This window comes from Schistocerca cancellata, unplaced genomic scaffold (assembly GCF_023864275.1).
Source record: "Schistocerca cancellata isolate TAMUIC-IGC-003103 unplaced genomic scaffold, iqSchCanc2.1 HiC_scaffold_413, whole genome shotgun sequence".
NCBI classification, from domain to species: domain Eukaryota; kingdom Metazoa; phylum Arthropoda; class Insecta; order Orthoptera; family Acrididae; genus Schistocerca; species Schistocerca cancellata.
In genome coordinates, this window is record NW_026046430.1 from 58,741 (window position 1) to 77,744 (window position 19,004).

Genomic DNA, 19,004 nt, shown 5'->3' on the forward strand with positions numbered 1-19,004 from the left:
AGACGAAAATTTCCGTTTTAAGAATACTGAGTTTTCGCGACGACCGCTGCTTACTGTGCCTATCGGTTCACCTCGCACTGACGCTGGGACTGCAGAAAGCCGTCGCTGAGATGGTGAGTACACAGATGTGCTCGAAAGTGTTGGACAGAGCTAACATTTCATTTTCTTTTTAAGAATCGCAATTTCAATCATTCGAGTGCGGCAAAAGCAGTAGTGCAGCGTTTTTTTTTTTTTTTTTTCTTTTCTTAAGATCTCGCAGCTGCTTGGAGGTATGTCCATCGTTTTAAGACGACAGAAAACTAGCGTCAGCGGTGCGTCAGTGGGAAGTCGGTGAAGTCGCCATTGGAGCCATAAGCCAGCAATTACGACATGCGAAACACTCGCACACCACGCAGCTGTAAGATAATGCTCGTGCGTGGGCCCGCGTAGCTGAGTCGGTAGAGCGTTAGGTTTTCAACCGAAGGGTCCTGGGTTCAAGTCCCTGTCTGGGCGAAAATTAGTACACTTTCGTAACGGCTAATGGAAACCCTAGAGTAAAGAGTGAGGCCACGCCGTTTTCTGCCACCAGATTGCTTCTAAAGATGGCGGTTTGACTTGTCGGGAGTCGCTTCCGCCACCGGCAGTCGTGGCCGAGTGGTTAAGGCGTCTGACTTGAAATCAGATTCCCTCTGGGAGCGCAGGTTCGAGTCCTGCCGACTGCGAAAATTTTCTCGCTCTCAAAAGGCGGACGTTGAGCTGCATCCTAGCAGTTGCGTCACTACTAAACACGTGGGTCACCAGCAATGTGCAGTGTTATTTGATCGAGGGCGCAGCGTTACAGTCGCGCCCAGAAGCCGCAGCTCATCTCCTCGTCTCACAGCCGTCCACCAGGTGTTAGTACAAGTGTCGCCTCACTGGGCAGTGCAGATGTGTCCATTTTAGCTTACAGACGATGACATGTAGCAATTTATGAGCTAACGCAAGTCGAATGTTTTACCGTGTGTATCTGCTAGATACTGCCTCTCATATGGTGGAGAGGCTCACTCCTTCTTGTGTCTCGTTCTCTGCACACGAGTTGCCCCTGGCATCGATATAGCACGGGCTTTCTAGCGTCAGCGTGGCGTCACGTCAAGTCAGCGAATTCAATATCACACGAATCGAGTCGACATGTTTGCTTGTTACGGTGACGGAAGCTGAAGAAATGTGTGTGGAACTTCACTGCATCGGCTGCTCGCCCTTCAGCGTCCCTGTGTCTTATCAGACGAAGGTGACTGTGAAATTGGCAGCGAGGCAGAAGTGAACGAACACAAGCAAATGGCAACCTTCGACGTCAGCCGAAATAGCTCAGTTGGGAGAGCGTTAGACTGAAGATCTAAAGGTCCCTGGTTCGATCCCGGGTTTCGGCAGGTACTCGTTTTGGTGCGACGGCAATGGAATTACTCTGCGTTTGTGATAATGCAACTACCGCTGACAACAAAAATGACTCTCTCCTGTAGCTGTTCTGGTTGTCTATTGCATGCCATAAGAGGAACTTACTAGACAACTAACTCCCTTAGAAGCAAAAGAATTAAAAATATCCTACCGACTGCATTCCTTTTTCTGTGTCAGGTGGTGAAGAACGTCTTCAACGGAACCGTGAAATGAGCGAAAGCGTGGGAAACATTGCATTCGAAATGCTTGTGAATTTTCCAATTGCCCAGTGAGTGTCGACAAAACACGTAAATTCTCTGCTCCAACGTATGAGACGTAACAGCTGGTGCAATTTGTTGTTGCATCGTGTGTCAGCAGTCTTCGATAGTGTGTTACGGGCTTAGCGCGATAAGTTTGTAGACAGCATTTAGGCGACGTTTTATTAGTAACGGCCCCATGCAGCGATTGCACAACAGTAAAGGACATGAGTCAATGTATAGTTGTGCATCGTAGGAGATTTTGCACACTTGTGTGAGCCCGGATAGCTCAGTCGGTAGAGCATTAGGCTTTTAACCTAAGCGTCCAGGGTTCAAGTCCCTGTTCGGGCGGAAATTTTAATACTTTGGTAACGATTCGTCTGGTAGCGGCGGAAACGCTACGGAAAATAATGCAGCTACGCCGTTTTCTGACACCACAGTGTTTTAAACGGTAGCAGTTGCATGTGTCGGGAGAACACCGCGCTAACGGCAGTCGTGGCCGAGTGGTTAAGGCGTCTGACTCGAAATCAGATTCCCTCTGGGAGCGTAGGTTCGAATCCTACCGGCTGCGTGCGATTTTGCGTAAAGAGGAGCAAACGTTTTCGCACACATGTGACATGCGTGGGCGAATGCGGGTGCAACCAGTGACGCCATTCTCAACAAGACGAAAATTTCCGTTTTAAGAATACTGAGTTTTCGCGACGACCGCTGCTTACTGTGCCTATCGGTTCACCTCGCACTGACGCTGGGACTGCAGAAAGCCGTCGCTGAGATGGTGAGTACACAGATGTGCTCGAAAGTGTTGGACAGAGCTAACATTTCATTTTCTTTTTAAGAATCGCAATTTCAATCATTCGAGTGCGGCAAAAGCAGTAGTGCAGCGTTTTTTTTTTTTTTTTTTCTTTTCTTAAGATCTCGCAGCTGCTTGGAGGTATGTCCATCGTTTTAAGACGACAGAAAACTAGCTTCAAAAAAAAAAAAAAAAAAAAAAAAAGCGTCAGCGGTGCGTCAGTGGGAAGTCGGTGAAGTCGCCATTGGAGCCATAAGCCAGCAATTACGACATGCGAAACACTCGCACACCACGCAGCTGTACGATAATGCTCGTGCGTGGGCCCGCGTAGCTGAGTCGGTAGAGCGTTACCAGGTGTTAGTACAAGTGTCGCCTCACTGGGCAGTGCAGATGTGTCCATTTTAGCTTACAGACGATGACATGTAGCAATTTATGAGCTAACGCAAGTCGAATGTTTTACCGTGTGTATCTGCTAGATACTGCCTCTCATATGGTGGAGAGGCTCACTCCTTCTTGTGTCTCGTTCTCTGCACACGAGTTGCCCCTGGCATCGATATAGCACGGGTTTTCTAGCGTCAGCGTGGCGTCACGTCAAGTCAGCGAATTCAATATCACACGAATCGAGTCGACATGTTTGCTTGTTACGGTGACGGAAGCTGAAGAAATGTGTGTGGAACTTCACTGCATCGGCTGCTCGCCCTTCAGCGTCCCTGTGTCTTATCAGACGAAGGTGACTGTGAAATTGGCAGCGAGGCAGAAGTGAACGAACACAAGCAAATGGCAACCTTCGACGTCAGCCGAAATAGCTCAGTTGGGAGAGCGTTAGACTGAAGATCTAAAGGTCCCTGGTTCGATCCCGGGTTTCGGCAGGTACTCGTTTTGGTGCGACGGCAATGGAATTACTCTGCGTTTGTGATAATGCAACTACCGCTGACAACAAACATGACTCTCTCCTGTAGCTGTTCTGGTTGTCTATTGCATGCCATAAGAGGAACTTACTAGACAACTAACTCCCTTAGAAGCAAAAGAATTAAAAATATCCTACCGACTGCATTCCTTTTTCTGTGTCAGGTGGTGAAGAACGTCTTCAACGGAACCGTGAAATGAGCGAAAGCGTGGGAAACATTGCATTCGAAATGCTTGTGAATTTTCCAATTGCCCAGTGAGTGTCGACAAAACACGTAAATTCTCTGCTCCAACGTATGAGACGTAACAGCTGGTGCAATTTGTTGTTGCATCGTGTGTCAGCAGTCTTCGATAGTGTGTTACGGGCTTAGCGCGATAAGTTTGTAGACAGCATTTAGGCGACGTTTTATTAGTAACGGCCCCATGCAGCGATTGCACAACAGTAAAGGACATGAGTCAATGTATAGTTGTGCATCGTAGGAGATTTTGCACCCTTGTGTGAGCCCGGATAGCTCAGTCGGTAGAGCATTAGGCTTTTAACCTAAGCGTCCAGGGTTCAAGTCCCTGTTCGGGCGGAAATTTTAATACTTTGGTAACGATTCGTCTGGTAGCGGCGGAAACGCTACGGAAAATAATGCAGCTACGCCGTTTTCTGACACCACAGTGTTTTAAACGGTAGCAGTTGCATGTGTCGGGAGAACACCGCGCTAACGGCAGTCGTGGCCGAGTGGTTAAGGCGTCTGACTCGAAATCAGATTCCCTCTGGGAGCGTAGGTTCGAATCCTACCGGCTGCGTGCGATTTTGCGTAAAGAGGAGCAAACGTTTTCGCACACATGTGACATGCGTGGGCGAATGCGGGTGCAACCAGTGACGCCATTCTCAACAAGACGAAAATTTCCGTTTTAAGAATACTGAGTTTTCGCGACGACCGCTGCTTACTGTGCCTATCGGTTCACCTCGCACTGACGCTGGGACTGCAGAAAGCCGTCGCTGAGATGGTGAGTACACAGATGTGCTCGAAAGTGTTGGACAGAGCTAACATTTCATTTTCTTTTTAAGAATCGCAATTTCAATCATTCGAGTGCGGCAAAAGCAGTAGTGCAGCGTTTTTTTTTTTTTTTTTTCTTTTCTTAAGATCTCGCAGCTGCTTGGAGGTATGTCCATCGTTTTAAGACGACAGAAAACTAGCGTCAGCGGTGCGTCAGTGGGAAGTCGGTGAAGTCGCCATTGGAGCCATAAGCCAGCAATTACGACATGCGAAACACTCGCACACCACGCAGCTGTAAGATAATGCTCGTGCGTGGGCCCGCGTAGCTGAGTCGGTAGAGCGTTAGGTTTTCAACCGAAGGGTCCTGGGTTCAAGTCCCTGTCTGGGCGAAAATTAGTACACTTTCGTAACGGCTAATGGAAACCCTAGAGCAAAGAGTGAGGCCACGCCGTTTTCTGCCACCAGATTGCTTCTAAAGATGGCGGTTTGACTTGTCGGGAGTCGCTTCCGCCACCGGCAGTCGTGGCCGAGTGGTTAAGGCGTCTGACTTGAAATCAGATTCCCTCTGGGAGCGCAGGTTCGAGTCCTGCCGACTGCGAAAATTTTCTCGCTCTCAAAAGGCGGACGTTGAGCTGCATCCTAGCAGTTGCGTCACTACTAAACACGTGGGTCACCAGCAATGTGCAGTGTTATTTGATCGAGGGCGCAGCGTTACAGTCGCGCCCAGAAGCCGCAGCTCATCTCCTCGTCTCACAGCCGTCCACCAGGTGTTAGTACAAGTGTCGCCTCACTGGGCAGTGCAGATGTGTCCATTTTAGCTTACAGACGATGACATGTAGCAATTTATGAGCTAACGCAAGTCGAATGTTTTACCGTGTGTATCTGCTAGATACTGCCTCTCATATGGTGGAGAGGCTCACTCCTTCTTGTGTCTCGTTCTCTGCACACGAGTTGCCCCTGGCATCGATATAGCACGGGCTTTCTAGCGTCAGCGTGGCGTCACGTCAAGTCAGCGAATTCAATATCACACGAATCGAGTCGACATGTTTGCTTGTTACGGTGACGGAAGCTGAAGAAATGTGTGTGGAACTTCACTGCATCGGCTGCTCGCCCTTCAGCGTCCCTGTGTCTTATCAGACGAAGGTGACTGTGAAATTGGCAGCGAGGCAGAAGTGAACGAACACAAGCAAATGGCAACCTTCGACGTCAGCCGAAATAGCTCAGTTGGGAGAGCGTTAGACTGAAGATCTAAAGGTCCCTGGTTCGATCCCGGGTTTCGGCAGGTACTCGTTTTGGTGCGACGGCAATGGAATTACTCTGCGTTTGTGATAATGCAACTACCGCTGACAACAAAAATGACTCTCTCCTGTAGCTGTTCTGGTTGTCTATTGCATGCCATAAGAGGAACTTACTAGACAACTAACTCCCTTAGAAGCAAAAGAATTAAAAATATCCTACCGACTGCATTCCTTTTTCTGTGTCAGGTGGTGAAGAACGTCTTCAACGGAACCGTGAAATGAGCGAAAGCGTGGGAAACATTGCATTCGAAATGCTTGTGAATTTTCCAATTGCCCAGTGAGTGTCGACAAAACACGTAAATTCTCTGCTCCAACGTATGAGACGTAACAGCTGGTGCAATTTGTTGTTGCATCGTGTGTCAGCAGTCTTCGATAGTGTGTTACGGGCTTAGCGCGATAAGTTTGTAGACAGCATTTAGGCGACGTTTTATTAGTAACGGCCCCATGCAGCGATTGCACAACAGTAAAGGACATGAGTCAATGTATAGTTGTGCATCGTAGGAGATTTTGCACACTTGTGTGAGCCCGGATAGCTCAGTCGGTAGAGCATTAGGCTTTTAACCTAAGCGTCCAGGGTTCAAGTCCCTGTTCGGGCGGAAATTTTAATACTTTGGTAACGATTCGTCTGGTAGCGGCGGAAACGCTACGGAAAATAATGCAGCTACGCCGTTTTCTGACACCACAGTGTTTTAAACGGTAGCAGTTGCATGTGTCGGGAGAACACCGCGCTAACGGCAGTCGTGGCCGAGTGGTTAAGGCGTCTGACTCGAAATCAGATTCCCTCTGGGAGCGTAGGTTCGAATCCTACCGGCTGCGTGCGATTTTGCGTAAAGAGGAGCAAACGTTTTCGCACACATGTGACATGCGTGGGCGAATGCGGGTGCAACCAGTGACGCCATTCTCAACAAGACGAAAATTTCCGTTTTAAGAATACTGAGTTTTCGCGACGACCGCTGCTTACTGTGCCTATCGGTTCACCTCGCACTGACGCTGGGACTGCAGAAAGCCGTCGCTGAGATGGTGAGTACACAGATGTGCTCGAAAGTGTTGGACAGAGCTAACATTTCATTTTCTTTTTAAGAATCGCAATTTCAATCATTCGAGTGCGGCAAAAGCAGTAGTGCAGCGTTTTTTTTTTTTTTTTTTCTTTTCTTAAGATCTCGCAGCTGCTTGGAGGTATGTCCATCGTTTTAAGACGACAGAAAACTAGCTTCAAAAAAAAAAAAAAAAAAAAAAAAAAGCGTCAGCGGTGCGTCAGTGGGAAGTCGGTGAAGTCGCCATTGGAGCCATAAGCCAGCAATTACGACATGCGAAACACTCGCACACCACGCAGCTGTACGATAATGCTCGTGCGTGGGCCCGCGTAGCTGAGTCGGTAGAGCGTTACCAGGTGTTAGTACAAGTGTCGCCTCACTGGGCAGTGCAGATGTGTCCATTTTAGCTTACAGACGATGACATGTAGCAATTTATGAGCTAACGCAAGTCGAATGTTTTACCGTGTGTATCTGCTAGATACTGCCCCTCATATGGTGGAGAGGCTCACTCCTTCTTGTGTCTCGTTCTCTGCACACGAATTGCCCCTGGCATCGATATAGCACGGGTTTTCTAGCGTCAGCGTGGCGTCACGTCAAGTCAGCGAATTCAATATCACACGAATCGAGTCGACATGTTTGCTTGTTACGATGACGGAAGCTGAAGAAATGTGTGTGGAACTTCACTGCATCGGCTGCTCGCCCTTCAGCGTCCCTGTGTCTTATCAGACGAAGGTGACTGTGAAATTGGCAGCGAGGCAGAAGTGAACGAACACATGCAAATGGCAACCTTCGACGTCAGCCGAAATAGCTCAGTTGGGAGAGCGTTAGACTGAAGATCTAAAGGTCCCTGGTTCGATCCCGGGTTTTGGCAGGTACTCGTTTTGGTGCGCCGCCAATGGAATTACTCTGCGTTTGTGATAATGCAACTACCGCTGACAACAAAAATGACTCTCTCCTGTAGCTGTTCTGGTTGTCTATTGCATGCCATAAGAGGAACTTACTAGACAACTAACTCCCTTAGAAGCAAAAGAATTAAAAATATCCTACCGACTGCATTCCTTTTTCTGTGTCAGGTGGTGAAGAACGTCTTCAACGGAACCGTGAAATGAGCGAAAGCGTGGGAAACATTGCATTCGAAATGCTTGTGAATTTTCCAATTGCCCAGTGAGTGTCGACAAAACACGTAAATTCTCTGCTCCAACGTATGAGACGTAACAGCTGGTGCAATTTGTTGTTGCATCGTGTGTCAGCAGTCTTCGATAGTGTGTTACGGGCTTAGCGCGATAAGTTTGTAGACAGCATTTAGGCGACGTTTTATTAGTAACGGCCCCATGCAGCGATTGCACAACAGTAAAGGACATGAGTCAATGTATAGTTGTGCATCGTAGGAGATTTTGCACCCTTGTGTGAGCCCGGATAGCTCAGTCGGTAGAGCATTAGGCTTTTAACCTAAGGGGCCAGGGTTCAAGACCCTGTTCGGGCGGAAATTTTAATACTTTGGTAACGATTCGTCTGGTAGCGGCGGAAACGCTACGGAAAATAATGCAGCTACGCCGTTTTCTGACACCACAGTGTTTTAAACGGTAGCAGTTGCATGTGTCGGGAGAACACCGCGCTAACGGCAGTCGTGGCCGAGTGGTTAAGGCGTCTGACTCGAAATCAGATTCCCTCTGGGAGCGTAGGTTCGAATCCTACCGGCTGCGTGCGATTTTGCGTAAAGAGGAGCAAACGTTTTCGCACACATGTGACATGCGTGGGCGAATGCGGGTGCAACCAGTGACGCCATTCTCAACAAGACGAAAATTTCCGTTTTAAGAATACTGAGTTTTCGCGACGACCGCTGCTTACTGTGCCTATCGGTTCACCTCGCACTGACGCTGGGACTGCAGAAAGCCGTCGCTGAGATGGTGAGTACACAGATGTGCTCGAAAGTGTTGGACAGAGCTAACATTTCATTTTCTTTTTAAGAATCGCAATTTCAATCATTCGAGTGCGGCAAAAGCAGTAGTGCAGCGTTTTTTTTTTTTTTTTTTTTCTTTTCTTAAGATCTCGCAGCTGCTTGGAGGTATGTCCATCGTTTTAAGACGACAGAAAACTAGCGTCAGCGGTGCGTCAGTGGGAAGTCGGTGAAGTCGCCATTGGAGCCATAAGCCAGCAATTACGACATGCGAAACACTCGCACACCACGCAGCTGTACGATAATGCTCGTGCGTGGGCCCGCGTAGCTGAGTCGGTAGAGCGTTAGGTTTTCAACCGAAGGGTCCTGGGTTCAAGTCCCTGTCTGGGCGAAAATTAGTACACTTTCGTAACGGCTAATGGAAACCCTAGAGCAAAGAGTGAGGCCACGCCGTTTTCTGCCACCAGATTGCTTCTAAAGATGGCGGTTTGACTTGTCGGGAGTCGCTTCCGCCACCGGCAGTCGTGGCCGAGTGGTTAAGGCGTCTGACTTGAAATCAGATTCCCTCTGGGAGCGTAGGTTCGAGTCCTGCCGACTGCGAAAATTTTCTCGCTCTCAAAAGGCGGACGTTGAGCTGCATCCTAGCAGTTGCGTCACTACTAAACACGCGGGTCACCAGCAATGTGCAGTGTTATTTGATCGAGGGCGCAGCGTTACAGTCGCGCCCAGAAGCCGCAGCTCATCTCCTCGTCTCACAGCCGTCCACCAGGTGTTAGTACAAGTGTCGCCTCACTGGGCAGTGCAGATGTGTCCATTTTAGCTTACAGACGATGACATGTAGCAATTTATGAGCTAACGCAAGTCGAATGTTTTACCGTGTGTATCTGCTAGATACTGCCCCTCATATGGTGGAGAGGCTCACTCCTTCTTGTGTCTCGTTCTCTGCACACGAATTGCCCCTGGCATCGATATAGCACGGGTTTTCTAGCGTCAGCGTGGCGTCACGTCAAGTCAGCGAATTCAATATCACACGAATCGAGTCGACATGTTTGCTTGTTACGATGACGGAAGCTGAAGAAATGTGTGTGGAACTTCACTGCATCGGCTGCTCGCCCTTCAGCGTCCCTGTGTCTTATCAGACGAAGGTGACTGTGAAATTGGCAGCGAGGCAGAAGTGAACGAACACATGCAAATGGCAACCTTCGACGTCAGCCGAAATAGCTCAGTTGGGAGAGCGTTAGACTGAAGATCTAAAGGTCCCTGGTTCGATCCCGGGTTTTGGCAGGTACTCGTTTTGGTGCGCCGCCAATGGAATTACTCTGCGTTTGTGATAATGCAACTACCGCTGACAACAAAAATGACTCTCTCCTGTAGCTGTTCTGGTTGTCTATTGCATGCCATAAGAGGAACTTACTAGACAACTAACTCCCTTAGAAGCAAAAGAATTAAAAATATCCTACCGACTGCATTCCTTTTTCTGTGTCAGGTGGTGAAGAACGTCTTCAACGGAACCGTGAAATGAGCGAAAGCGTGGGAAACATTGCATTCGAAATGCTTGTGAATTTTCCAATTGCCCAGTGAGTGTCGACAAAACACGTAAATTCTCTGCTCCAACGTATGAGACGTAACAGCTGGTGCAATTTGTTGTTGCATCGTGTGTCAGCAGTCTTCGATAGTGTGTTACGGGCTTAGCGCGATAAGTTTGTAGACAGCATTTAGGCGACGTTTTATTAGTAACGGCCCCATGCAGCGATTGCACAACAGTAAAGGACATGAGTCAATGTATAGTTGTGCATCGTAGGAGATTTTGCACCCTTGTGTGAGCCCGGATAGCTCAGTCGGTAGAGCATTAGGCTTTTAACCTAAGGGGCCAGGGTTCAAGACCCTGTTCGGGCGGAAATTTTAATACTTTGGTAACGATTCGTCTGGTAGCGGCGGAAACGCTACGGAAAATAATGCAGCTACGCCGTTTTCTGACACCACAGTGTTTTAAACGGTAGCAGTTGCATGTGTCGGGAGAACACCGCGCTAACGGCAGTCGTGGCCGAGTGGTTAAGGCGTCTGACTCGAAATCAGATTCCCTCTGGGAGCGTAGGTTCGAATCCTACCGGCTGCGTGCGATTTTGCGTAAAGAGGAGCAAACGTTTTCGCACACATGTGACATGCGTGGGCGAATGCGGGTGCAACCAGTGACGCCATTCTCAACAAGACGAAAATTTCCGTTTTAAGAATACTGAGTTTTCGCGACGACCGCTGCTTACTGTGCCTATCGGTTCACCTCGCACTGACGCTGGGACTGCAGAAAGCCGTCGCTGAGATGGTGAGTACACAGATGTGCTCGAAAGTGTTGGACAGAGCTAACATTTCATTTTCTTTTTAAGAATCGCAATTTCAATCATTCGAGTGCGGCAAAAGCAGTAGTGCAGCGTTTTTTTTTTTTTTTTTTTTCTTTTCTTAAGATCTCGCAGCTGCTTGGAGGTATGTCCATCGTTTTAAGACGACAGAAAACTAGCGTCAGCGGTGCGTCAGTGGGAAGTCGGTGAAGTCGCCATTGGAGCCATAAGCCAGCAATTACGACATGCGAAACACTCGCACACCACGCAGCTGTACGATAATGCTCGTGCGTGGGCCCGCGTAGCTGAGTCGGTAGAGCGTTAGGTTTTCAACCGAAGGGTCCTGGGTTCAAGTCCCTGTCTGGGCGAAAATTAGTACACTTTCGTAACGGCTAATGGAAACCCTAGAGCAAAGAGTGAGGCCACGCCGTTTTCTGCCACCAGATTGCTTCTAAGGATGGCGGTTTGACTTGTCGGGAGTCGCTTCCGCCACCGGCAGTCGTGGCCGAGTGGTTAAGGCGTCTGACTTGAAATCAGATTCCCTCTGGGAGCGTAGGTTCGAGTCCTGCCGACTGCGAAAATTTTCTCGCTCTCAAAAGGCGGACGTTGAGCTGCATCCTAGCAGTTGCGTCACTACTAAACACGCGGGTCACCAGCAATGTGCAGTGTTATTTGATCGAGGGCGCAGCGTTACAGTCGCGCCCAGAAGCCGCAGCTCATCTCCTCGTCTCACAGCCGTCCACCAGGTGTTAGTACAAGTGTCGCCTCACTGGGCAGTGCAGATGTGTCCATTTTAGCTTACAGACGATGACATGTAGCAATTTATGAGCTAACGCAAGTCGAATGTTTTACCGTGTGTATCTGCTAGATACTGCCCCTCATATGGTGGAGAGGCTCACTCCTTCTTGTGTCTCGTTCTCTGCACACGAATTGCCCCTGGCATCGATATAGCACGGGTTTTCTAGCGTCAGCGTGGCGTCACGTCAAGTCAGCGAATTCAATATCACACGAATCGAGTCGACATGTTTGCTTGTTACGATGACGGAAGCTGAAGAAATGTGTGTGGAACTTCACTGCATCGGCTGCTCGCCCTTCAGCGTCCCTGTGTCTTATCAGACGAAGGTGACTGTGAAATTGGCAGCGAGGCAGAAGTGAACGAACACATGCAAATGGCAACCTTCGACGTCAGCCGAAATAGCTCAGTTGGGAGAGCGTTAGACTGAAGATCTAAAGGTCCCTGGTTCGATCCCGGGTTACGGCAGGTACTCGTTTTTTTCAAGGTGTCTTACGACACATGTACTTTGCCGCGCGAACAGGGTGGACTCGGCCTCATTCATTTTGCTATGAAAGCCGCTGCGTTGCTCCTTCATCGGACGAGCGTCACCATAGAACAGGATCCGTCGGGTCCAACAGCTGTTCTGTTCGCTATTCATCGTCCTCTATCTGAAGAAGCACCTCTCGACCCGACTACAATACCGTTTCAGCTGCGTCATGTTCGTGAATATTTCATTCAGAAAAGTTATCTCGCCGCTGACATCCTCGACCATCGAACACGAACTGTGAAAGGTGTCTACCAGGGACTACGCGGACGGCCAGTCGGCAATAAGATGGAGGCGCGCTACCCGCGATCTGCGTGGAGGACGGCGTGGGCTCACGTTCACGCTCCCTTCCTGTCAGCGGACGTCAGCAGCTTTTGGTACCAAGTGGTTAACAGAATCCTCCCCACCAACGAAAAGCTGAGCCGCATCCACTTATCTCCATCGAGCTTGTGTGAAGACTGTCGACAGGACGACACCTTAGAACATCGTTTCGTGTGCCTGAGGTCACAGTCGACTTGGAACATTGCCGCCAGGATGCTCGCACTTATCAATCGGACCAGCGTTGCCAGTTTTTCTGCGGACACGGCTTTGATCCCGGACTTCAAACCATATCCGCATACGAAGCGTGCCGCCACTGCATGGATCGTGGCTCACACTGTGTTCGCCATCCTGCACTTGCGACTGACGGACGACTATGCCTATCTGGTTTATTTGTCCACGCAACATGACCTCACTAAAACCAGGAAAGACTATCACAAACTATTTGCCAATTTTCTGCAAATTGCACTCGCATTTGCCCACGACAAACTGTTGTAATCCACACTTCACTGCTGCGACCTTTATTTCCTTCTGTGTTTGGAATTGTCTCCGGCTCCGGAAACATAGTTAATGCAAATTGAATGCTACAGGAAGAGTGAATAATTGAACAAGTACGATGCTTACGCTTGTGCAGGACTGCAACGTGGAAATTACGACGAAAAGTTTAATACAGTTTTCTCCTGTGTTCGTGTGTGTTTGTGTTTAGCTGTCATTCAGTGATTTCTTTATGTTTTTATTCCTTATTTTCATCGTCTGGTTCCTACGACATCGGCGTCCCATCACGGATGCGTGGCGCACGAGCTTGTTTTGGTTTTCAAGAAAGGAGAATTTTTACTTTATTTTAACCCGTCGGAGAGACTTGTGTTTTCCTTCGACTTGTCGGACAGACAGTTCGGCAAGTTCAGGAGTCTACCCATTCCTTTGACATGTGTCGCTCTTTTTATTTTTTATGACTTTTTTCATTACTTATTTTAATGGCCGCCACGAAGCATTTTGAACATCATATCATGGGACGTGTGAATGGTGTTCCTTCCCTATGACTGAGAGGACTAACTCAGGCAGTATTTGCTTTTTTATTCTTTTTTTCCAAATTTTATTCTTGCTTTTAATTGAGTTTAGGTGAACAGCGCATGATGCGCTATTATTATATCTTTATTTTATGGAGTGTAGGCGCAATGCGACTGATTCGCTGTCATTATAGGCATGTACTTTCACTTCAAGAGGTTTTTGGTTTTCCTTCGATGCTTCGCTAGCGGTGAACAGCTACAAGAAACATTCCTCGCGGAAATTCAGTATCTCCGATTCCATACCTTCAACTTGAACATCAACGTCTTTCACAGGAAGTCGACGTTCGAGGAATCATACCGAGAAGTTTACGATTTTCAACTGCATGGACAGTGCGACAATTCGTCTTTTCTGTTTGCAAGAAGCACCGTTTCATTTTATAGCTAAAGAAGCTCGCCGAAGAAGGCGTATTTGGAGAGCGCAAGGCCGGGCTATAAGGGGAGTTGGGAGGCCCGCAAAAAAAAAAAAAAAAAAAAAAAAAAAAAAAAAAAAAAAAAAAAAAAAAAAATGAAAAAAAAGAATAAAAAAAAAAAAAAAAAGACTGCGAAAATTTTCTCGCTCTCAAAAGGCGGACGTTGAGCTGCATCCTAGCAGTTGCGTCACTACTAAACACGCGGGTCACCAGCAATGTGCAGTGTTATTTGATCGAGGGCGCAGCGTTACAGTCGCGCCCAGAAGCCGCAGCTCATCTCCTCGTCTCACAGCCGTCCACCAGGTGTTAGTACAAGTGTCGCCTCACTGGGCAGTGCAGATGTGTCCATTTTAGCTTACAGACGATGACATGTAGCAATTTATGAGCTAACGCAAGTCGAATGTTTTACCGTGTGTATCTGCTAGATACTGCCCCTCATATGGTGGAGAGGCTCACTCCTTCTTGTGTCTCGTTCTCTGCACACGAATTGCCCCTGGCATCGATATAGCACGGGTTTTCTAGCGTCAGCGTGGCGTCACGTCAAGTCAGCGAATTCAATATCACACGAATCGAGTCGACATGTTTGCTTGTTACGATGACGGAAGCTGAAGAAATGTGTGTGGAACTTCACTGCATCGGCTGCTCGCCCTTCAGCGTCCCTGTGTCTTATCAGACGAAGGTGACTGTGAAATTGGCAGCGAGGCAGAAGTGAACGAACACATGCAAATGGCAACCTTCGACGTCAGCCGAAATAGCTCAGTTGGGAGAGCGTTAGACTGAAGATCTAAAGGTCCCTGGTTCGATCCCGGGTTACGGCAGGTACTCGTTTTGGTGCGACGCCAATGGAATTACTCTGCGTTTGTGATAATGCAACTACCGCTGACAACAAAAATGACTCTCTCCTGTAGCTGTTCTGGTTGTCTATTGCATGCCATAAGAGGAACTTACTAGACAACTAACTCCCTTAGAAGCAAAAGAATTAAAAATATCCTACCGACTGCATTCCTTTTTCTGTGTCAGGTGGTGAAGAACGTCTTCAACGGAACCGTGAAATGAGCGAAAGCGTGGGAAACATTGCATTCGAAATGCTTGTGAATTTTCCAATTGCCCAGTGAGTGTCGACAAAACACGTAAATTCTCTGCTCCAACGTATGAGACGTAACAGCTGGTGCAATTTGTTGTTGCATCGTGTGTCAGCAGTCTTCGATAGTGTGTTACGGGCTTAGCGCGATAAGTTTGTAGACAGCATTTAGGCGACGTTTTATTAGTAACGGCCCCATGCAGCGATTGCACAACAGTAAAGGACATGAGTCAATGTATAGTTGTGCATCGTAGGAGATTTTGCACCCTTGTGTGAGCCCGGATAGCTCAGTCGGTAGAGCATTAGGCTTTTAACCTAAGGGTCCAGGGTTCAAGACCCTGTTCGGGCGGAAATTTTAATACTTTGGTAACGATTCGTCTGGTAGCGGCGGAAACGCTACGGAAAATAATGCAGCTACGCCGTTTTCTGACACCACAGTGTTTTAAACGGTAGCAGTTGCATGTGTCGGGAGAACACCGCGCTAACGGCAGTCGTGGCCGAGTGGTTAAGGCGTCTGACTCGAAATCAGATTCCCTCTGGGAGCGTAGGTTCGAATCCTACCGGCTGCGTGCGATTTTGCGTAAAGAGGAGCAAACGTTTTCGCACACATGTGACATGCGTGGGCGAATGCGGGTGCAACCAGTGACGCCATTCTCAACAAGACGAAAATTTCCGTTTTAAGAATACTGAGTTTTCGCGACGACCGCTGCTTACTGTGCCTATCGGTTCACCTCGCACTGACGCTGGGACTGCAGAAAGCCGTCGCTGAGATGGTGAGTACACAGATGTGCTCGAAAGTGTTGGACAGAGCTAACATTTCATTTTCTTTTTAAGAATCGCAATTTCAATCATTCGAGTGCGGCAAAAGCAGTAGTGCAGCGTTTTTTTTTTTTTTTTTCTTTTCTTAAGATCTCGCAGCTGCTTGGAGGTATGTCCATCGTTTTAAGACGACAGAAAACTAGCGTCAGCGGTGCGTCAGTGGGAAGTCGGTGAAGTCGCCATTGGAGCCATAAGCCAGCAATTACGACATGCGAAACACTCGCACACCACGCAGCTGTACGATAATGCTCGTGCGTGGGCCCGCGTAGCTGAGTCGGTAGAGCGTTAGGTTTTCAACCGAAGGGTCCTGGGTTCAAGTCCCTGTCTGGGCGAAAATTAGTACACTTTCGTAACGGCTAATGGAAACCCTAGAGCAAAGAGTGAGGCCACGCCGTTTTCTGCCACCAGATTGCTTCTAAAGATGGCGGTTTGACTTGTCGGGAGTCGCTTCCGCCACCGGCAGTCGTGGCCGAGTGGTTAAGGCGTCTGACTTGAAATCAGATTCCCTCTGGGAGCGTATGTTCGAGTCCTGCCGACTGCGAAAATTTTCTCGCTCTCAAAAGGCGGACGTTGAGCTGCATCCTAGCAGTTGCGTCACTACTAAACACGCGGGTCACCAGCAATGTGCAGTGTTATTTGATCGAGGGCGCAGCGTTACAGTCGCGCCCAGAAGCCGCAGCTCATCTCCTCGTCTCACAGCCGTCCACCAGGTGTTAGTACAAGTGTCGCCTCACTGGGCAGTGCAGATGTGTCCATTTTAGCTTACAGACGATGACATGTAGCAATTTATGAGCTAACGCAAGTCGAATGTTTTACCGTGTGTATCTGCTAGATACTGCCTCTCATATGGTGGAGAGGCTCACTCCTTCTTGTGTCTCGTTCTCTGCACACGAGTTGCCCCTGGCATCGATATAGCACGGGTTTTCTAGCGTCAGCGTGGCGTCACGTCAAGTCAGCGAATTCAATATCACACGAATCGAGTCGACATGTTTGCTTGTTACGATGACGGAAGCTGAAGAAATGTGTGTGGAACTTCACTGCATCGGCTGCTCGCCCTTCAGCGTCCCTGTGTCTTATCAGACGAAGGTGACTGTGAAATTGGCAGCGAGGCAGAAGTGAACGAACACATGCAAATGGCAACCTTCGACGTCAGCCGAAATAGCTCAGTTGGGAGAGCGTTAGACTGAAGATCTAAAGGTCCCTGGTTCGATCCCGGGTTTCGGCAGGTACTCGTTTTGGTGCGACGCCAATGGAATTACTCTGCGTTTGTGATAATGCAACTACCGCTGACAACAAAAATGACTCTCTCCTGTAGCTGTTCTGGTTGTCTATTGCATGCCATAAGAGGAACTTACTAGACAACTAACTCCCTTAGAAGCAAAAGAATTAAAAATATCCTACCGACTGCATTCCTTTTTCTGTGTCAGGTGGTGAAGAACGTCTTCAACGGAACCGTGAAATGAGCGAAAGCGTGGGAAACATTGCATTCGAAATGCTTGTGAATTTTCCAATTGCCCAGTGAGTGTCGACAAAACACGTAAATTCTCTGCTCCAACGTATGAGACGTAACAGCTGGTGCAATTTGTTGTTGCATCGTGTGTCAGCAGTCTTCGATAGTGTGTTACGGGCTTAGCGCGATAAGTTTGTAGACAGCATTTAGGCGACGTTTTATTAGTAACGGCCCCATGCAGCGATTGCACAACAGTAAAGGACATGAGTCAATGTATAGTTGTGCATCGTAGGAGATTTTGCACCCTTGTGTGAGCCCGGATAGCTCAGTCGGTAGAGCATTAGGCTTTTAACCTAAGGGTCCAGGGTTCAAGTCCCTGTTCGGGCGGAAATTTTAATACTTTGGTAACGATTCGTCTGGTAGCGGCGGAAACGCTACGGAAAATAATGCAGCTACGCCGTTTTCTGACACCACAGTGTTTTAAACGGTAGCAGTTGCATGTGTCGGGAGAACACCGCGCTAACGGCAGTCGTGGCCGAGTGGTTAAGGCGTCTGACTCGAAATCAGATTCCCTCTGGGAGCGTAGGTTCGAATCCTACCGGCTGCGTGCGATTTTGCGTAAACAGGAGCAAACGTTTTCGCACACATGTGACATGCGTGGGCGAATGCGGGTGCAACCAGTGACGCCATTCTCAACAAGACGAAAATTTCCGTTTTAAGAATACTGAGTTTTCGCGACGACCGCTGCTTACTGTGCCTATCGGTTCACCTCGCACTGACGCTGGGACTGCAGAAAGCCGTCGCTGAGATGGTGAGTACACAGATGTGCTCGAAAGTGTTGGACAGAGCTAACATTTCATTTTCTTTTTAAGAATCGCAATTTCAATCATTCGAGTGCGGCAAAAGCAGTAGTGCAGCGTTTTTTTTTTTTTTTTCTTTTCTTAAGATCTCGCAGCTGCTTGGAGGTATGTCCATCGTTTTAAGACGACAGAAAACTAGCGTCAGCGGTGCGTCAGTGGGAAGTCGGTGAAGTCGCCATTGGAGCCATAAGCCAGCAATTACGACATGCGAAACACTCGCACACCACGCAGCTGTACGATAATGCTCGTGCGTGGGCCCGCGTAGCTGAGTCGGTAGAGCGTTAGGTTTTCAACCGAAGGGTCCTGGGTTCAAGTCCCTGTCTGGGCGAAAATTAGTACACTTTCGTAACGGCTAATGGAAACCCTAGAGCAAAGAGTGAGGCCACGCCGTTTTCTGCCACCAGATTGCTTCTAAAGATGGCGGTTTGACTTGTCGGGAGTCGCTTCCGCCACCGGCAGTCGTGGCCGAGTGGTTAAGGCGTCTGACTTGAAATCAGATTCCCTCTGGGAGCGTAGGTTCGAGTCCTGCCGACTGCGAAAATTTTCTCGCTCTCAAAAGGCGGACGTTGAGCTGCATCCTAGCAGTTGCGTCACTACTAAACACGCGGGTCACCAGCAATGTGCAGTGTTATTTGATCGAGGGCGCAGCGTTACAGTCGCGCCCAGAAGCCGCAGCTCATCTCCTCGTCTCACAGCCGTCCACCAGGTGTTAGTACAAGTGTCGCCTCACTGGGCAGTGCAGATGTGTCCATTTTAGCTTACAGACGATGACATGTAGCAATTTATG

The 19,004-nt window shown here is 48.6% G+C and overlaps 28 non-coding genes across 28 annotated transcripts; all 28 read left to right on the top strand.

Moving 5' to 3' along the window:
* The first annotated feature begins 619 nt into the window (after nt 1–619).
* Nucleotides 620–701, top strand: Trnas-uga (transfer RNA serine (anticodon UGA)). Its single transcript has one exon. It is a non-coding gene; the product is annotated as a tRNA-Ser (tRNA).
* Nucleotides 702–1,312: 611 nt separating this feature from the next.
* On the top strand, nt 1,313–1,385 carry Trnaf-gaa (transfer RNA phenylalanine (anticodon GAA)). The gene has a single exon. It is a non-coding gene; the product is annotated as a tRNA-Phe (tRNA).
* A 539-nt stretch (nt 1,386–1,924) lies between these two features.
* Trnak-uuu (transfer RNA lysine (anticodon UUU)) lies at nt 1,925–1,997 on the top strand. The gene has a single exon. It is a non-coding gene; the product is annotated as a tRNA-Lys (tRNA).
* A 138-nt stretch (nt 1,998–2,135) lies between these two features.
* Trnas-cga (transfer RNA serine (anticodon CGA)) lies at nt 2,136–2,217 on the top strand. Its single transcript has one exon. It is a non-coding gene; the product is annotated as a tRNA-Ser (tRNA).
* A 1,015-nt stretch (nt 2,218–3,232) lies between these two features.
* On the top strand, nt 3,233–3,305 carry Trnaf-gaa (transfer RNA phenylalanine (anticodon GAA)). Its single transcript has one exon. It is a non-coding gene; the product is annotated as a tRNA-Phe (tRNA).
* A 539-nt stretch (nt 3,306–3,844) lies between these two features.
* On the top strand, nt 3,845–3,917 carry Trnak-uuu (transfer RNA lysine (anticodon UUU)). The gene has a single exon. It is a non-coding gene; the product is annotated as a tRNA-Lys (tRNA).
* A 138-nt stretch (nt 3,918–4,055) lies between these two features.
* On the top strand, nt 4,056–4,137 carry Trnas-cga (transfer RNA serine (anticodon CGA)). Its single transcript has one exon. It is a non-coding gene; the product is annotated as a tRNA-Ser (tRNA).
* Nucleotides 4,138–4,847: 710 nt separating this feature from the next.
* Trnas-uga (transfer RNA serine (anticodon UGA)) lies at nt 4,848–4,929 on the top strand. The gene has a single exon. It is a non-coding gene; the product is annotated as a tRNA-Ser (tRNA).
* A 611-nt stretch (nt 4,930–5,540) lies between these two features.
* Trnaf-gaa (transfer RNA phenylalanine (anticodon GAA)) lies at nt 5,541–5,613 on the top strand. Its single transcript has one exon. It is a non-coding gene; the product is annotated as a tRNA-Phe (tRNA).
* Nucleotides 5,614–6,152: 539 nt separating this feature from the next.
* Trnak-uuu (transfer RNA lysine (anticodon UUU)) lies at nt 6,153–6,225 on the top strand. The gene has a single exon. It is a non-coding gene; the product is annotated as a tRNA-Lys (tRNA).
* A 138-nt stretch (nt 6,226–6,363) lies between these two features.
* Trnas-cga (transfer RNA serine (anticodon CGA)) lies at nt 6,364–6,445 on the top strand. Its single transcript has one exon. It is a non-coding gene; the product is annotated as a tRNA-Ser (tRNA).
* Nucleotides 6,446–7,461: 1,016 nt separating this feature from the next.
* Nucleotides 7,462–7,534, top strand: Trnaf-gaa (transfer RNA phenylalanine (anticodon GAA)). Its single transcript has one exon. It is a non-coding gene; the product is annotated as a tRNA-Phe (tRNA).
* Nucleotides 7,535–8,073: 539 nt separating this feature from the next.
* Trnak-uuu (transfer RNA lysine (anticodon UUU)) lies at nt 8,074–8,146 on the top strand. The gene has a single exon. It is a non-coding gene; the product is annotated as a tRNA-Lys (tRNA).
* Nucleotides 8,147–8,284: 138 nt separating this feature from the next.
* Trnas-cga (transfer RNA serine (anticodon CGA)) lies at nt 8,285–8,366 on the top strand. Its single transcript has one exon. It is a non-coding gene; the product is annotated as a tRNA-Ser (tRNA).
* Nucleotides 8,367–9,078: 712 nt separating this feature from the next.
* Nucleotides 9,079–9,160, top strand: Trnas-uga (transfer RNA serine (anticodon UGA)). Its single transcript has one exon. It is a non-coding gene; the product is annotated as a tRNA-Ser (tRNA).
* Nucleotides 9,161–9,771: 611 nt separating this feature from the next.
* On the top strand, nt 9,772–9,844 carry Trnaf-gaa (transfer RNA phenylalanine (anticodon GAA)). Its single transcript has one exon. It is a non-coding gene; the product is annotated as a tRNA-Phe (tRNA).
* Nucleotides 9,845–10,383: 539 nt separating this feature from the next.
* Nucleotides 10,384–10,456, top strand: Trnak-uuu (transfer RNA lysine (anticodon UUU)). Its single transcript has one exon. It is a non-coding gene; the product is annotated as a tRNA-Lys (tRNA).
* Nucleotides 10,457–10,594: 138 nt separating this feature from the next.
* Trnas-cga (transfer RNA serine (anticodon CGA)) lies at nt 10,595–10,676 on the top strand. Its single transcript has one exon. It is a non-coding gene; the product is annotated as a tRNA-Ser (tRNA).
* A 712-nt stretch (nt 10,677–11,388) lies between these two features.
* Nucleotides 11,389–11,470, top strand: Trnas-uga (transfer RNA serine (anticodon UGA)). The gene has a single exon. It is a non-coding gene; the product is annotated as a tRNA-Ser (tRNA).
* Nucleotides 11,471–12,081: 611 nt separating this feature from the next.
* Trnaf-gaa (transfer RNA phenylalanine (anticodon GAA)) lies at nt 12,082–12,154 on the top strand. Its single transcript has one exon. It is a non-coding gene; the product is annotated as a tRNA-Phe (tRNA).
* A 2,598-nt stretch (nt 12,155–14,752) lies between these two features.
* On the top strand, nt 14,753–14,825 carry Trnaf-gaa (transfer RNA phenylalanine (anticodon GAA)). Its single transcript has one exon. It is a non-coding gene; the product is annotated as a tRNA-Phe (tRNA).
* Nucleotides 14,826–15,364: 539 nt separating this feature from the next.
* Trnak-uuu (transfer RNA lysine (anticodon UUU)) lies at nt 15,365–15,437 on the top strand. Its single transcript has one exon. It is a non-coding gene; the product is annotated as a tRNA-Lys (tRNA).
* Nucleotides 15,438–15,575: 138 nt separating this feature from the next.
* Nucleotides 15,576–15,657, top strand: Trnas-cga (transfer RNA serine (anticodon CGA)). The gene has a single exon. It is a non-coding gene; the product is annotated as a tRNA-Ser (tRNA).
* Nucleotides 15,658–16,366: 709 nt separating this feature from the next.
* Trnas-uga (transfer RNA serine (anticodon UGA)) lies at nt 16,367–16,448 on the top strand. Its single transcript has one exon. It is a non-coding gene; the product is annotated as a tRNA-Ser (tRNA).
* Nucleotides 16,449–17,059: 611 nt separating this feature from the next.
* Trnaf-gaa (transfer RNA phenylalanine (anticodon GAA)) lies at nt 17,060–17,132 on the top strand. Its single transcript has one exon. It is a non-coding gene; the product is annotated as a tRNA-Phe (tRNA).
* Nucleotides 17,133–17,671: 539 nt separating this feature from the next.
* Nucleotides 17,672–17,744, top strand: Trnak-uuu (transfer RNA lysine (anticodon UUU)). Its single transcript has one exon. It is a non-coding gene; the product is annotated as a tRNA-Lys (tRNA).
* A 138-nt stretch (nt 17,745–17,882) lies between these two features.
* On the top strand, nt 17,883–17,964 carry Trnas-cga (transfer RNA serine (anticodon CGA)). Its single transcript has one exon. It is a non-coding gene; the product is annotated as a tRNA-Ser (tRNA).
* A 708-nt stretch (nt 17,965–18,672) lies between these two features.
* Trnas-uga (transfer RNA serine (anticodon UGA)) lies at nt 18,673–18,754 on the top strand. The gene has a single exon. It is a non-coding gene; the product is annotated as a tRNA-Ser (tRNA).
* The last annotated feature ends 250 nt before the right edge of the window (nt 18,755–19,004 follow it).